The sequence below is a fragment of the Adelges cooleyi genome, unplaced genomic scaffold (assembly GCF_023614345.1).
Source record: "Adelges cooleyi isolate 19-005CV unplaced genomic scaffold, UGA_ACOO_1.1 ACOO_flye_CR_arks_rails_tigmint_CR_PRNA_23, whole genome shotgun sequence".
Taxonomy (NCBI): Eukaryota; Metazoa; Arthropoda; class Insecta; order Hemiptera; family Adelgidae; genus Adelges; species Adelges cooleyi.
In genome coordinates this window covers 15160646-15176459 of record NW_026095893.1, presented here as the reverse complement: position 1 = coordinate 15176459, position 15814 = coordinate 15160646, and the positions used below count along the sequence as shown (strand labels likewise).

General features: G+C 29.5%; 1 protein-coding gene across 10 annotated transcripts in view; it reads left to right on the top strand.

Moving 5' to 3' along the window:
• Positions 1 to 3788: 3788 nt before the first annotated feature.
• Positions 3789 to 15814, top strand: part of LOC126835212 (potassium channel subfamily T member 2) — a 163029-nt gene continuing 151003 nt past the window's right edge. For 8 of the 10 annotated variants that reach the window (XM_050567610.1, XM_050567611.1, XM_050567615.1 and 5 more), the window contains exon 1: positions 3789 to 4159. The gene's annotated coding sequence lies outside the window, so the exon portion shown is untranslated. Of the gene's footprint in view, positions 4160 to 14937; positions 15056 to 15814 lie in introns of those variants that run through there. The other 2 variants (XM_050567609.1, XM_050567612.1) reach the window with 2 other exon arrangements.

The following is a 15814-nucleotide window of genomic DNA, read 5'->3' as shown; positions in this document are numbered from 1 at the left end:
ATAAAAAACATATTTTTCAATTTTTGTTTACTTCTTGATTTGCGTCACTTTATATGCATTTAATAATATGTAAATAATAATATTATTAAAATATTTAAATTATTTTGGCTTGGTAAACTGCAGTCAGTTGTTAACACAACACTTTGACACATCAATGCTTTTTCTTTAAAGCCAAATATAAAAACAATTTGGTACGTATAATAACTTGAATATTTAACTGTTACGTTTATGAAATACAAATTAATGGTTTGTTATAACAATAACTACTAACTGGAATATCATTATTTATTACACTATGAAAAGTAAATAGGCATAAAATAATAATAATTATATTCTATTTCAAAAGGTCGGTTATTGTAAAAGGTTTACTTTGTACACAATAAATCGTTTTTGCCTTACTAAGATCAAAAAACTTTCACCAGCAATATAGAGAAAACTGATGGACTTAAACGAAAAATAGCATTTGGGCCTTTGAAACCAGTAGAAAAGTTCATTACAAGCTGCGTTCAATTTAATTTCACAAATACTTTATGTAGGGCATCATTCTCCCGGGGTTTAGTTGAACAATCTACGAGTAAGTGTAGGTGTAGCGGACTTTGGAGATAGTTAGCTTATTTCAGACACCCCGAGTTGTTCATTGCCAATTTAAAGAGAAAGAAACGCCTATATAACATAAAAGTTATGTTTTATTTCTATTTTGTCTTGACGAGACATCATGCGGAGAACAATATGTGTGGGGAATTAATGTTTAAAAATATATATGTACAAACCCTATCGATTGGGCGGAATTCGAATTGCTGTATAGTAACAGCGGGAAGGGGGAGTACTTCATAGTAAAATAAAACTTCCCTAAAAAGAAACCACTAACCTGTATGATGTGTTTTGTACATTTTGTACAGCTCACGCACCTAAGCCAAACAAATTTATTTTGTACAATGTACACATTAAATAATAGTATTATTTATTAAAAATAAAAAGAACAAAAGCAATGGCTACCGCAGCTTGTAGTCGACACTGTTTTTCCTTTATGATTTGTATAAATAAATCCTTTTTTATTACAGATAAATTCTATAATATTTATTGAATCGTATTTTACAACGAGAAACTTTCTTTTTAATAGGAAATTTTTTGGAAATGTATTTTAAATAAATGCGGTATCTAGTTCTCTGTAGTATTGATTAGTTTAACAGCGTTTACGCAAAATAATTACAAATACATATGATACTATATTTTTTTGTGATAGTTTAACAACTAGATAACAATAATTTTATATTATATTATAATTAAAAACAGCTAATTGTATATCTAGATGTGTTGTAACTTTATCGTATCTACTTGTATAGTATTGTTGGTAAGTCTAGAACTATTAGTTTGACTTTTGAGAAGTGAACTATAAGGTGATTATATATATACTTAAATAATCCATATTTTGGTCAAAATATAAGAACAATAGAAAATTTAAAAAATAAATCAATCATCTACTAAGTTTGGAGCTGGCTATATTATAATTTGTATTTATTCTAGTCCTAGGATCTGTGTCAGACACCTTGTGTCCTTGACCCGTGTTACATAAAATATATTTAGGTTATCTTTCGATCACTAGCTTTCAACTATGGACTTTTGGCATAAAATATGTGTTTGGTGAGAATTTAGAGCATTGAGTGACCGAATTACTACTGGATTCGTTTACCATGTCAGTTTACATCAAGGCCAAATTTTTCATTTTCTTGTATACTATATACTATTTATTATTGTTTTCAAAAACATTAACAAAATGTTTATTAATTATTTTTTGGTAACTATAGATTTAACTCTGTAAATTTGCCATTATATAATTTCTGTATTTTTATTCTATTCGCGATTTGTGTTTAATCTCGTGTTACTTAAAGTAAATCATAACAATAATGCACTATTTTAACTGAAATTATACTTTTTTTTATTTAAACCGATTGATACGTTAAAAGTGTTTATGCGTCCTTTTTTAACCTTGATTGCTCGAAGTCTGCCATTTAAGACATTGGCTTAAAATAGTAATTAGTACATTATAATATCATATTATAAAATATGTAGGTATTCACTGGATTGTATTATTTATTATCATGCTAAATTCATTATCGACAGGCAAGTTATCTCCATTTATCATTATTTGTTATCTATGTTGTAAATATATTTGAAAGATTAAATAACACATTTTCCTCTAATAAGACTGAATAAAATTGATGTTTTACAGGAACGTGCCGCAGAGAGGTATAAAATATTATAAAAATGTTAGTGTATTGCAAATTATATTTTATATTTTCAGGTTCAATATATGTTAGTCAATTATGTATATGTTTATTTTTATCATGTATATTAAAGAGTGAAACTCCTTTAAAATGTTATACTTATAAAAATATTGTTAACAAATAAAGTAAGGTAATAACATATCCAACTTTCTCAATTTTCTCTTTGACCGAGGTAAAGTTTTAGAATGTTATGTGTTGGTTTTTTATTGTTTACTGTTATCAAAACAAATAGGAATATGTATAAATACAAAAATTAACCTTAGGCCGCTCATGGTTGATTCTAGAACTAGGGAGATCCGTCAGTCGATAGTTTTCCAGGCCAAACAGCCGACCAACGCGCAACCGCTCAGATTTATATACTACGATTAATTTTAAGCTATTTAAGCAAAATAAATAATAATGTTTTGTACAGTACTAAAATAATTTAGACTAATATATTACAATTTTTCAAAAGGATAGTGACGAGTAGTCAGAAACAAATGCTTCGACATACGATGATTCAAGTTTTTAAAAAACATTTCCTACATATTTTATGTATTATTAAGGGCAAGCCCTCAGAATATTGTTACCAGGCAGATTTTCGCTTATTTGATTGCATGTATGACGTATTTCATCCTTGTTAATTTGCTTGTTAGTTATTCTTTCATTTTAATATTCAAGTATGAAATATCTCTAATAGCATAACCTCCACATGTGCCGATGACTATTCGCATCATGAACACGACAGTGACGATTTTAGCTTATATTTTTACTGAGGTGACAAAATATGAGTAACATATTTACGTTTTCCTATTAAGATTACTTTGGTTTTAGCAACTCATTTTTATCATTACTTTTCCAACGTCGAATTTGCGTTTTTAAAGAATTCATAGTTAAATTATTGTATTTAAATCTCATAGTGCAAAAAATGGGTTTCAAAGTATTTGTAAAACATTTCAAAGAAAAAATTATATATTTTACACGAAAATGTTTTTAGTATTTTAAAAACAGTTTTGGTCAGAGGCTCAGTATTTCAGTAATTTATTTATAAACTGCTGTTAAAATATTTTTAAAATGAAGACCACGAGGCAAAAACGACGAGCTACACATGTAGTTTAAATGAAGGGCTCGTCGTTTTTGTCTTGGGGGTCTTCAAATGTTTTCCGCACCATGTGATAATATAATTTGTCATTGACTAGTCGACGGGACATGCTAATCGACGTGTTTTCAATCGTTTCAAAACATATATTAAATTACAAACATACAAAAATAACACTAGAAAAATATTCGACACCGATTCGATCGTGGCAAAGGCGGTGGTGGTAGTGACGATAGGGCTCTTTGATGCACGCCGCTGCCGGCCGGCTTTGATATAACACCCCGACGACGACGCCACCGCCGGTTGAGCGCTTGACAGACCCCAAGTCGAAACACGTGAGAAACCCGCTGACTATCGCGCGGTGCGGTCCCCAGTAAGCGGCCGACGGCACATCACCTAAACACGATCAAAAACCCGTCCTACAATACACGTTTGTAATCAGTTTTTTTTTTTTATTTTCCGTTTAAAATAACATATTCCACCGGCTGCTTTGTAATACCGAGACTGAATCTCGCGTGCTTCGATCGGTCCGTTGCGTTGGAGCGCAAGAGCCCCTTTTTGAACTTCACCGCACTCCGGCCGTTTATCTAACGATAGTCTAAGCAGTAGTAGAAGTAATAGTTGTTGTGCAAGTGCTAGTGGTAGTGAAATTGCACGGTGTCGTAACCGGAGAGTCTTACACATCGTCATCGACGGACTTAATGCCATCATCAGATGCCGCCAAAGAACTTGTGTAGTATGCCGGCGTTATTGTCCCGAAAACTCGCCGCTGTGTAACCCCGAAGACGCGTCGCAGGTAAGAAATAAAAATAATCAGGCATAAGAAAATATGGCCTAGTGGCTAAGGCGGCAGTGTGTTAGCGCTCATTGTCGCCGGTTCGACACTAGGTTCACTAGGTCAGGCGGTACTGTTGGCTGGCCGAGAAATCGTCTTGGCAAAAGGAACCGCCATTACCACTAAGACGACGAACTGACGAAAACTGTCCCGAAATCGAACGGCCTTCGAAGCCTAGTAATCACACTGTCGAATAGCATAGTATTTGTACAGATAAGATCCTTGTTCATCTTTTCGGACAATAAATAATTGCGTCCCAAAAGACAGGATTTTTTTTTTTTTAATTTTAGTTGAGATCTACGCATATGGTTATTTATCAAAGTTTATTAATCAAAAGTTATTTATCAAACCAGTTTATTTATCAAAAGTTATAGTTTTTCGAAACGACACCAGATGTACAGATAACTCGAATATGGTAATAAACTACACCACTCTACACACATTGTTCACATAATCGTATAGTAGTACAATAATTGAATAGGCGAAAAAAAAGAAGCAGGTCGTTTTTAACGCGTTACGTTTAGAAACGTTTGTATTAAATTTGATATATTTTTCAATAAAATTATTTTTTCGCCCGCAAGCCCGCCAGGCAAAACGAAATGTAATGCTTATTTTGGAAACGGTCGGCCGTGGGTGTCAAATATAAGCTCGCTAGACTGGCATCTAAGTTCACAGCGACCACCTTTCTCTACAAAGAAGAAACACGGTTGTTTTTCTTCGGAATAATTTTTAAATTTTGAATTCGGCATCTGACTAATGTTCTAGCCAAACGATATTGTCGCTTTAATACGCTCGCATTTATATATTATAACGCATAACATTTTATAAACGAGCATTGGGCATCTTTACATATTGTATAGTTTTTTTTCCATACATTTCACCAGCTTGCTTTTGCGCTGCTCAACCTTGAACGTTCATTGTCGCCTCTTACGAGGACCCAGTTAACTTCTGTACACTATTTTTTTTTTGTACACATAAATAATAAGCGATTCCGGTTTATTGACCGTTTTCCATACCGAATATAGACGATATCGATCGTGGCCTTTACCGTCAAACGACGTCGGGCGATTATTTTCGTTCCTAGGCAATACTTCACGGATTGCCACAAAAGCGTATCATATACGAAACAATAACTAGTAGAACACAATAGATGCTGTCGATCACCTCTTCTGATGGTTAGAATTGTCAAGCCTATTTATATATAAAGGTAGTCCACTGAACTTATTTTAACTTTTTTTTTTGTTGTACCCGATACTTAATTTTTTTTATAAATTTAAGTACGAAAATATGCCGAACTTCAACGACATTTATATATAACGCATAATATTATATAAACGAGCATTGGGCATGATTTCATGTGTACAGAGAACTGTCTAATAATGCTTATACACAATCATTGCATTGACAAACCACGTTACAATGCACACCTAAAAACTGTACAGTAGAGAGTACATACTTGGCATTATAGTTTTATGAACTACTGTTTATTATAAACTATTGTTTTAAAAATAATATGGTCATATCTGATGGTATTTGTTTTTTTTCGGATAGCTTTATTTTGTGGTCTATTTGTTCGCGTAAAATAATATGTTGTCTTAGAATTCTGAGCTATTTTATACGTGTATTACAGTGAGATTTATTTAAAAATGTTGTAGTTCTTATCTTTATGTCTTATCATGTCAGAAGTGTACTTTTTTATTTTCATCTTTCTAAACGAGGTAGTAGAGATTTGTCACAAAACCAAATACGTCTGTGTTTCACACAAAGTACTTTATAATAGTACAAGAATCAAATATACCAGGCTGATGTATGTAACAAGCACAGCCGCATTAATTCATAAAATTATTTTGTGTTTAAGTGCTTTTCAACGCAATTACATTTTAGGGTAATATGATATCTTGATTTATAAATTTATCATTGTACAACGTTATACAACATTATAAATCCAAAAAGTTGTATAGGTGACAATCTTTGTGGAAAAATGATACTAGCAAAATATGAGAACTTCAAAAAGATAACGAATTCTAGGACCGTCAATGTACGTTGTAAACAGAACTTACGGTAGTAATAAGCTGAGTACTTTAACAAGGTTAAAGCGACATTGGTTTGGAGGTAGTCATAAATTTGAAAGTAATGAAATAACTCGAGGAAAACACTTTAATTCAAATCTGTGGATGGTGTTAGAAAATAAAGCTGATGTATAAGAAATTCAAGTCCTTAAATTGCGGTTTTACATTTTGTAAAAATGTCAAAGAAAACGTTTCGTATGTGCTATTAAACGGTAAAACCGAATACCAATAAGAAAATTCAATATTATATGATTTATAAACCAAAGGATTATTTTTCCAACCCTTATTCGATTAAAACTAATTGGTATTTTCAGTATAATTAATTTTGTTGTTGGACGTTTACTCATTATCAAAAGAACTGGTGTTATTGATATTATATACGTTTAAATTTGGTATACTTAATATATTTTTAAAACTTTATAATTACATACATTAGGGATGGAAAAAGGGTTTAACATTAAAGGTAGTAACCTTTAATTGTAACCTTTTATGTAATAAATAATGGTAATGAGATTTTTTTTGATGGAAAACTATAGTAAAAATTTGTTTTATAATTTACCATAATTTTTGTTAAATAATCATTTCACATTTGTTTACAATTGTTCTAAGGATCAATATATTATATTATACGCACATACAACATATCAGCACTAACATTGTACGTAATTAATTAAATTACATAATCAATTACAATAAAGTATTCATGATTAAACTACTCATTAATTATTTAATAATTTTTTAAAAGTAACTATTAATCTTTAAATTGTAATCATGATATGATAAAATATACATAATACATTTGTCTCATTTATCCTAAAAATATTGTGCTTTTCTGATAGTACTAATATTCTTCATGCTCCTTTGACATTATTGTTACGTGGAACATCATCATGGGAGGACTAAGATAAGCTGACCAGATCATACCTTCTAATACTTACCGGTAATCTTGTATTATGTCATACCGTAGAAGGATCGTTAAGGGATATTGAGGTGGCTGGTTAAATTAGTTTGATCCTAAACAAACACTTTGTGGCATTTAGTTTGTTGTGATTATACTGTTAAACGATTTTTCTCTCTCCGAATTTAATTAAATCCAGTTTATAATCTTAAAATTATATGCGAGGTATGGTGTATTTCATAATATTAAATTTAATATTATAGTATTCGCATATATTATATGCGAATAACATATTATATTTTACAATATAACGCCTAGCTAAAAATTACTTAATTAAGACTGCCTTTCGCCAGTCCCCACTAAACATGACAGAAATCTAATTGGTGCCAACTAAAAAATATTCTCTGCGGCTACAGAACTAGCCCCATCAGGCCTGCTCCTGGCCATAAGCACCATACGATACAATAATACCACATATTTAACTTAAAATATTTTTTTTGAGAAATTATGGCGGTTGCAAGTAAAGTATTGTAATCGACTTGAATAACAAAAATGACCAATAGGACGTTTTTGGAATCTATAAATTATATAACAGCACTAATATCTAACAGTGGATTTGATAAAAATTACTTTTGTATGGCCTTTTAATTTTTAAATACAAGGTAAGGTTATAAACTACATGCCTAATGTACTGAAGCGCATAAATGACCGGTATAAAATCAGGCGAGAGAGACATGTATTTAGGAAAATTACATGTATGATATTTAAATTTATTTAGTATCACGATATACATAAATTATTGAACTTGCTTAAATGTAATAGTAAAATGATCAAACATACGTTAAGTCGAACTGGTTTATATAATTAACCATAAATTCATAATCCAAATATACTTGACCTCTTAATCCTACGCCTATCCAATCTGACCATCAGCTGCTTCAAAAAAAATTAAAAAGTTACTATCATTCATACAGGAACGACTGTGATTAGGCCTTAAGGCTTGAAGCTTTTTGGTTCATATGAAATAATGGAAAAAAAATTTACCACTCTTACCTAAATGCATTGAAATTTAAACACACCTGAACCACTTTAATCTATTCTCAATTTTTTTCTTTCAATGGCGTAACAATGCAATAACGTCTGATAAATATTGTATGGAGATAAATATAATTTATTGAATACGATTCCAGTGTTTATAATTGTTTTAGTTATAAAATGTCAATTCTTTCCAGGAGCAATAGAATTATTCAAGTGTAACGGAAAACTAAAGAAATGCATGCATTTTTTAGTAGTTTAAACATAGAAATGTTGTAATTGCACGTTCTTTTAAATGTTACGGTCAAGCTCGAGCCAACACTTAACCCTTATTTTTTCTACTGGTTTGACTTTATCCCCTACTTATATTTATACTTCTGAGTAATTTAAAATTAAGTATAAGGTAAGAAAACTCTAAAAACATCCAATGTTTTGTTGTAACATTATAAAATAATAATAAAAAAGTTTTAAGTTCCGATAAAACCAATCGCTCGTCATTTGGATACAAGGATAATGGATGTAATAAGATTTAGGTAATTATATTTTGACAGATGAGAACGTTTCCAATAAGATTGCTTGACTTACCTCAGTAGTTCATAATATTATTACTAATTGAAATTGGTTTTCTGTGGATTTAATTTTGAACAGAAAGCTTTTATGAGAATAAGAGTGATAGACCAGCTGTTGGACGTTTACGATTGTCTATAATATGTTAGGATGTTCTATCGTTGAGTACATGTTACGAACGCCCCTGTACATGTTATACTTTATTTATTGAATGTATTAACACAATATTCTTGTTTTCTGTTCGTTTTCGCTGTTAATACAAAATAAAATAAGTACTAGCGTTTTGCCTCCAAAATTCAATGAGAATGATGTGTACGTTGGAAACTGTTGAATGTAAACCGACTAACCCACTAGTACGTTTCGACGCTGATCGTTTGTCAAACAAAATGTAAGCGAGTTTTGCTTAGAATGCGTGAGATTTACTATAAATGTATTATACATGTTTGTGTATAAGTAGTTCTATAGAGAGGTAACGCCACCATCATGCCGAAGACCTATACACACGTTTTCTATACACAAGTGTTGCAATGGCGGTGTATTATGCGTTTGGCGTTAAAATAACGTTTTAAAACGGGAAAAAAATGTAATGAAAAATAAACAAATCGTTCCTAACAGCCGCATCTGTCCAACGCACATAACACGAATAATACTTTGTGTTTTATCGAACAAAGCAAATAACAATAATAATTATTGCGGCAAACATTGTTCGAATCGTTAAATCCTTTACGGACCATAACTCTCGCCGGTGATTTTTTTAGTTCAATTTTGAAATTATTTTAAAGACAAACGAAAAAAAAAATTAACGTTAAAATATACATATATATATATATATGTATAAATTATTTATAAAAAACTGATTATCGACCTGTCCACATTTTCAACAAATTATTTTTAATTTAATAAGTCAATAAAATATATTCGGTTGCATTTAAGTTTCAAACCTTCATAAAGCACTATAAAATACTAAAAGAGATAATTGTAGTTAATTTTCGGTTGTTTTCAAAGTAATTGACATTTTAAAAAAATGTTCTACACTTGATTGGTAAATTGTTTTTTGTAGTAAAATTATTTTTTACTTTTTAGTAAACTTTTTTTTAGAAAAGCATGTTTTCAATAAGTTTTTAATTTATTTTATTTTTTACTTTTTTTAGTCCTATTAAAGGTACTTAATGATTGTGAATAGATTACTAAATTAATTCTGGATGATTTGAAAAAACATGAAATTTTAGTGAAATGCCCTCCGGCATTTGCGACCTGGATGTCCGGGTCCCAATATTATGACAGAACATTGTATTGTCATCTAAAATGAGTGTCTGAGTTAAATTTCAGCCTTCTACGATATTGAGGGTTAAATTCATTTTGGAAGATTTGAAATACACGAAATTTTAGTGAAATTACCTGGATATTCGAGGCCTAATATTATTACAGGATATTGTATTGTTGTCATCCGAGATGAGTGTCTGTGCTAAGTTTCCGCCCTCTACGACATCGGGAAGGGGATTAAATTAATTTTTAAAAATACCTATACAAACGTACGTACGTGTTAGTAAGTTAAAGAAAAGCATGTAAAAACTACAAAAATGCAATAGTTATAAGAGAGAACTGGTGTAGAGCGTTAAAAGAATCACCTGATATACATATAATATATCATTAGCCTGTTAAATAAGTTTATGTGCATGATTAATCCGATACTCGAATTTGTAATTTAAGTTATTTTATGGTAATAGAAAACTTATCATCATCTCCCTACCTTGCGGTTAGTTATGTATTGAGTAGAGAAAGCAGTAAAAATGTGTTGTCTTCATTTCTTTTTTTAATATTAGAGCAGTGGGTGTTTGAAACATTCTTGGATACACAATTAAAGGTTGAATTAATTTTGACCGGATCACGTTGTTTATAACATCACCACTTACAATAAGGATGCCCAAGGCATTATAGCACAATCTGCCAGTATACATATAGTACCTACCCTGCAGTCCCACTCAGCACCGGAGAAACGCTATTTTTCATACTATTGTTTCAATGATGTGCGCTCTCTCTTCCTTATTAAAACGACCGGCATCATATTATGTTTCGGGAAAAACATTAATCGTCCGAGTTTTATAAATTATACAAAAATACTATGAAATTTTAACGTCAGTTATATTACATATATCATTATACCAAAATGACGAACATTCAGAGTTTATTACATTTATCAGTTTTATGTATCCAAGAAAAATCTTTTAAGACTCAAAAAGATTAGCTACTCAAGGAAATCCTATTTAAAGAGTGGGTATGCAGTATTTTCGTTACATACAGAATTTCAACTGGTACTTTGTGATACTGAAAACAAGCTCCTTTGATATTTACTGTTGGCTTTCTAAGTAATATACCGCAATTAATCTTACGTTTACAATCTACATGTAAATCTTATTTCCCAGGTTCTCAAGGTGTAAGGTCATAGTAGTCAAGTAGTATTAGATTATTCAACAGTCAATGTATCTCGGTGTATTTAAAAATACCAAATCGAAACTTTTAAACATTGCCAATCTTACCTCAAAATATATCTGCATAATTTTATTGTTTACTGTTTATTATATTATCTCTTTTGTAGCTCAATCATAATCTAAAAAACAACTGAGGAATTTCAGCTATTATTGTTTGTAATACTGTAATAGAAAATCACATAATTAAATGCAAAATTTCTTTGTATAATACATTTTGACGAGGTCGAGTGTTTCTCGTTAAAATATTATTTTAATCAACTAAAATATTACTTAAAATTAAATGAAGTTGTTTCGTTTTCTTAAACGTTGACTAATAAGCCGGATTAACAAATAGAAATCCTGAACTTCGTTAAAATGTAAATTACGCATCTTAAGATTATAACCTTTATTTATTTAATTAAATTAGCATAATTTTTCAATCTGATTTTACATAAGTCATGAATAAGCTTTTATCTTTTCTAGTAAAAAATAATACTAGTACTTTTAACAATTATAGAGAATGGTGATCAAATAAATTTAACGCAAATGCATTTAATTTCATATTTACAAGATTTACCTATGAATTCAACGACGGTTAATCGTACATTAAAGGGAAATTGTTGTAAATATAAAACGTCGGTCAAATATTTAATATTTTCTTTATCCTTTAAAATTACTATAAAAAAGATCAACAGCAATATGCACAGAAAAATGGTAATAATAATAATCAGTAACTTTTTATCAATACCCTTTTAACTAGTTTTATTTAAGATCTCCAAATTTTAAATAAAAAAAAATTGTTTTTACTGAGTATTATATTTTCGTGTTAAAATATATTTTATTATTATATTAGCAGTTATCTTAATGTTTTTATTTAGTTTCGCTATAAAATATTTGTAATTATCAATTTCGATATTAGCCTATTATGATATATGTATTTTAGCTTCGATGAGGAACTGAGTAGGTATATTGTTCTTACAAAGACGCATTTTAAATTTTATGTGTAACACTAAAAATTTACAAATTATTCTTCTTAAAATTACAATACAATAAATAATTTTTTTTAAAAGGAATCCAATTACTTTCATATTTGTATGAGATAATATTTAGATAAAGTACTATTGATATACCAATAAAAAGGTGGACGAAGGGACGGTTCAAGTGATGTTTTTTTACCTACTTAAATAACTTAAATGGGTACTTTTATTCATGTACTAATTTGTGTATTTAAAATATCTATGTGGTAGTTTAAGGTCAATCAGGAATATATAAATATTATACATAAAATGTGTGTACATACTGGTACCGTTTTCTATATTTTACAAAATACACTTATGAATAATATAATGACGCTTTTGATATGAAAACGATACAATAGCTTTAACTGACTTAAATGTGTACTTTTTCATCACTATACTATAGCTTGGTTCTAATTTAAACATTTTTCAATGAAAACAATTATTATTCACACGCGTGTCAAGAACATGGTTTATTAATTCATTGTATAGGAAAGTGGTGTAGCATTTGAAAATAAAGACACTGTTAATAATTTGTTTATACTTAAGTAATTATTAGTGGCACGCCACTGTTTTGGCTCGAAAAAGCAAATTTGCCACAATGTAATATTTGTTCAAGTATACTATATGAGTAGTCGAGTCAAATTAATTGTATAATCTATTATTAGTTTCAATAATGAAACAACGAACGATAGAGCACGAGTACATAGATAATTATTAGTATTTATTACAATATCGAAATTAAAACGTGTCGATTGTATTCCCATACAATCCCCGGTATCTCATAATCTGCATAGTGGTTATTATTAAGTATGACCTAGTTTAGAAAACTTGATGAAAATGAAAAAAACATAACTTAGTAAAATAATGTCTTCGTGCGATGAACAACACTTATACACGATGTCCAACATTGTGTATTAATCATGTATAAAACGATATGAGTACAACTTATTTCTGTTTACTTATTACCTCCTTCTCGTTACTGTTGCACGACCGGTGACTCCGAAAAGAGGTTTCTAGTTCCATTCCAACGTCAATTCTTCTTTTCTCTCTCTCACATTCACTTTTTAATGTTTCTTAGGGTTGAACAGAGTTTACATTTCTTTAATATTTATTTACTGTCGTATACCACTTTGCCCGCCCAACTCAATGGTGCTTTTGGTAATAATATAACGACTCGTGGACCGCGGTGACACGCACATTCATTGGTACACCCGAAATAATGAGACGACCTTAACTTACAAACACGTCATGTCACGTCTGTCGAGAACACTTAAGTCCGACAACAATCGTACCTGTACTTAGTATTATGATTTATATGTGAGTTTGTGAGTGGGTGTTTTTTATTATTCAAACGTCTGTCGTGTGTGTCTTTTGTATCAATAATAATATGCGAGTGAAGACATTGTGTTGTTTATAATATAATAACTAGTATGTAACAATATTATGTTCGTTATAAATTTCAAATAACAAACAAGCATGCTAGTTTTATTATAATATCGATAATTATTCTGCTGTGCTATTATACCTTTTAAATTTGATTCAGTTGACTATAAAAAGTAACATAATATTACTATCTATTATATTTTAGCGCGTAGTATTATTAGTACCTATTAACTTGACGGTAATTAAATTAACTGAAATTAAGTATTAAATTAACGGTATTATTATTAACTTAATAACATAACAGAGTAAATTAAAAATAACATTTTTAATCCAACTTCTATAATACAAGTTACATTTAAAAAAATACATGCTGGAGCCTATATTAACTAAAAAATTGCTATAAATTCTCTTGGGACCATTGTATACTATATACTTCGGTTGCTTTAAAAATAAACTTTGTCGGTAAAAAAATGAATATACAATATTCGAAAATAATGATATACAATATAGAAGGAATAAAAAATGCAGCTCAGATTTAAACTGACGGGTTTTGAGTTGATAAATAGTAGTAGTAACTAAAATGTTTTTAATTAAAATATTATTGTAATTACATGCACTATTTCTAAACGGTTTTTAAAAATAAAGCTTAACTATAGAATCTGTGAGATTAATGCAAATGTTTTAAACTATTAAATCCTAAATATTTAACCCTAAATTTTTGGTGCTTGTTTGAATGGAATGCATAATGTTCTTAAATAGTTTTTAATGGCATTATTTCAGTATCTAATCCAACAAATCACAGCCAGCTTTAAACTTTACCGAGTATATAAAATGAATAGTATTGTTTTTAAGAATGGTACGTTTTTTTTGTGTTCGGACCTACGGATATTTTTTAACCACTAAACTGATTTCTTCACGTGGCAACTTTATAAATCAGAAATCGTACTTACTGATGAATCATAATACTGGAGATTTGTTCACTCAATTGTGTTTGAGTAAACACCCAAACTGCAGGGATTATTTTAGCTGATAGAGATTACTAACTAACAGTTTGTTACTTACACCTACAGTATTATAAATAATATCTTATAATTTGTGTTTATACTGAATTATGATTTTCTAATATTCATCTACACACAATATAATATATTAAAAAAAATATAATATTCAACAAGCGTATAGAGCGGTGAAATCGAACGCCATGCGAGTGGCATTCTACCATTTTAGAATATAGTTCTTCTCTTAATACATTTGTAGACGGCTATACACAAATTTTAAATCAGTATTAAATAAACGCACTTACCTTCTTATTCGCAGTCATTCTCGTCGCACTGGCTGTGTTATTTTTTTTCTGTATTTTTTTAACTATAATGTCACTTCCAGATTGCAATTGTGTTTGTACAGGCCGCATAACAAGGGTATGTTTTTTTTTAATATTGTCGATAGAATATAGTATTACAAAAATTAGCTTACACTCGTAAGTACCTTAGGCAAACCACTTTCTTCTTTGTAAATACTATGTGAAAAAACTTACTAACGTTTAAAAAAAGGGTACTCATTGTTAATAAAATATATTTAACTAAGTTAAAAATAAAGTTTTCATTAAAAACATTTTATTTATGTTTTTGAATTGGTAATAACTTTTTGTTTTTAACATATATTCATTATAATATACGCTTTTTGAATTTTTTCAAAATAAATAAAAATGTATTATCTTTTTTCTCAAATCGAGAAAATACTTTTCAGAATAAACAGATTTTATGCAGTACTTAGGACTATAATAATTTCAATATTTAATACATTTCTTTGAAATATGTATAAAAAAAAGGTAAAACAAATAGAAATACTTAAAAGAGACTTACTTAAAAAGGTAAAATTAAACTTAAATTTAGAGTATTGCCGAAAAGTACTATCAACGCAGTACTAAATAACTATTTTAGAGAAAGTACAATCTTTATCTTTAGATCTCTTGAATTTAAAGGCTAATATAGTAGTTAAAAAGTCTTAAAAATAATTATATTATTAAAAAGTAACAATCAGGGTTTTAACATACTCAATATGTTTGGAAGTTTTAATTTTTGCACGCAGTTATGGGACACATTGTGTCACTAATATAGTATGATCTATTAAAATCTATACAACAATGTGTTCATGTAGTTGAGATAAAATTTGGTACC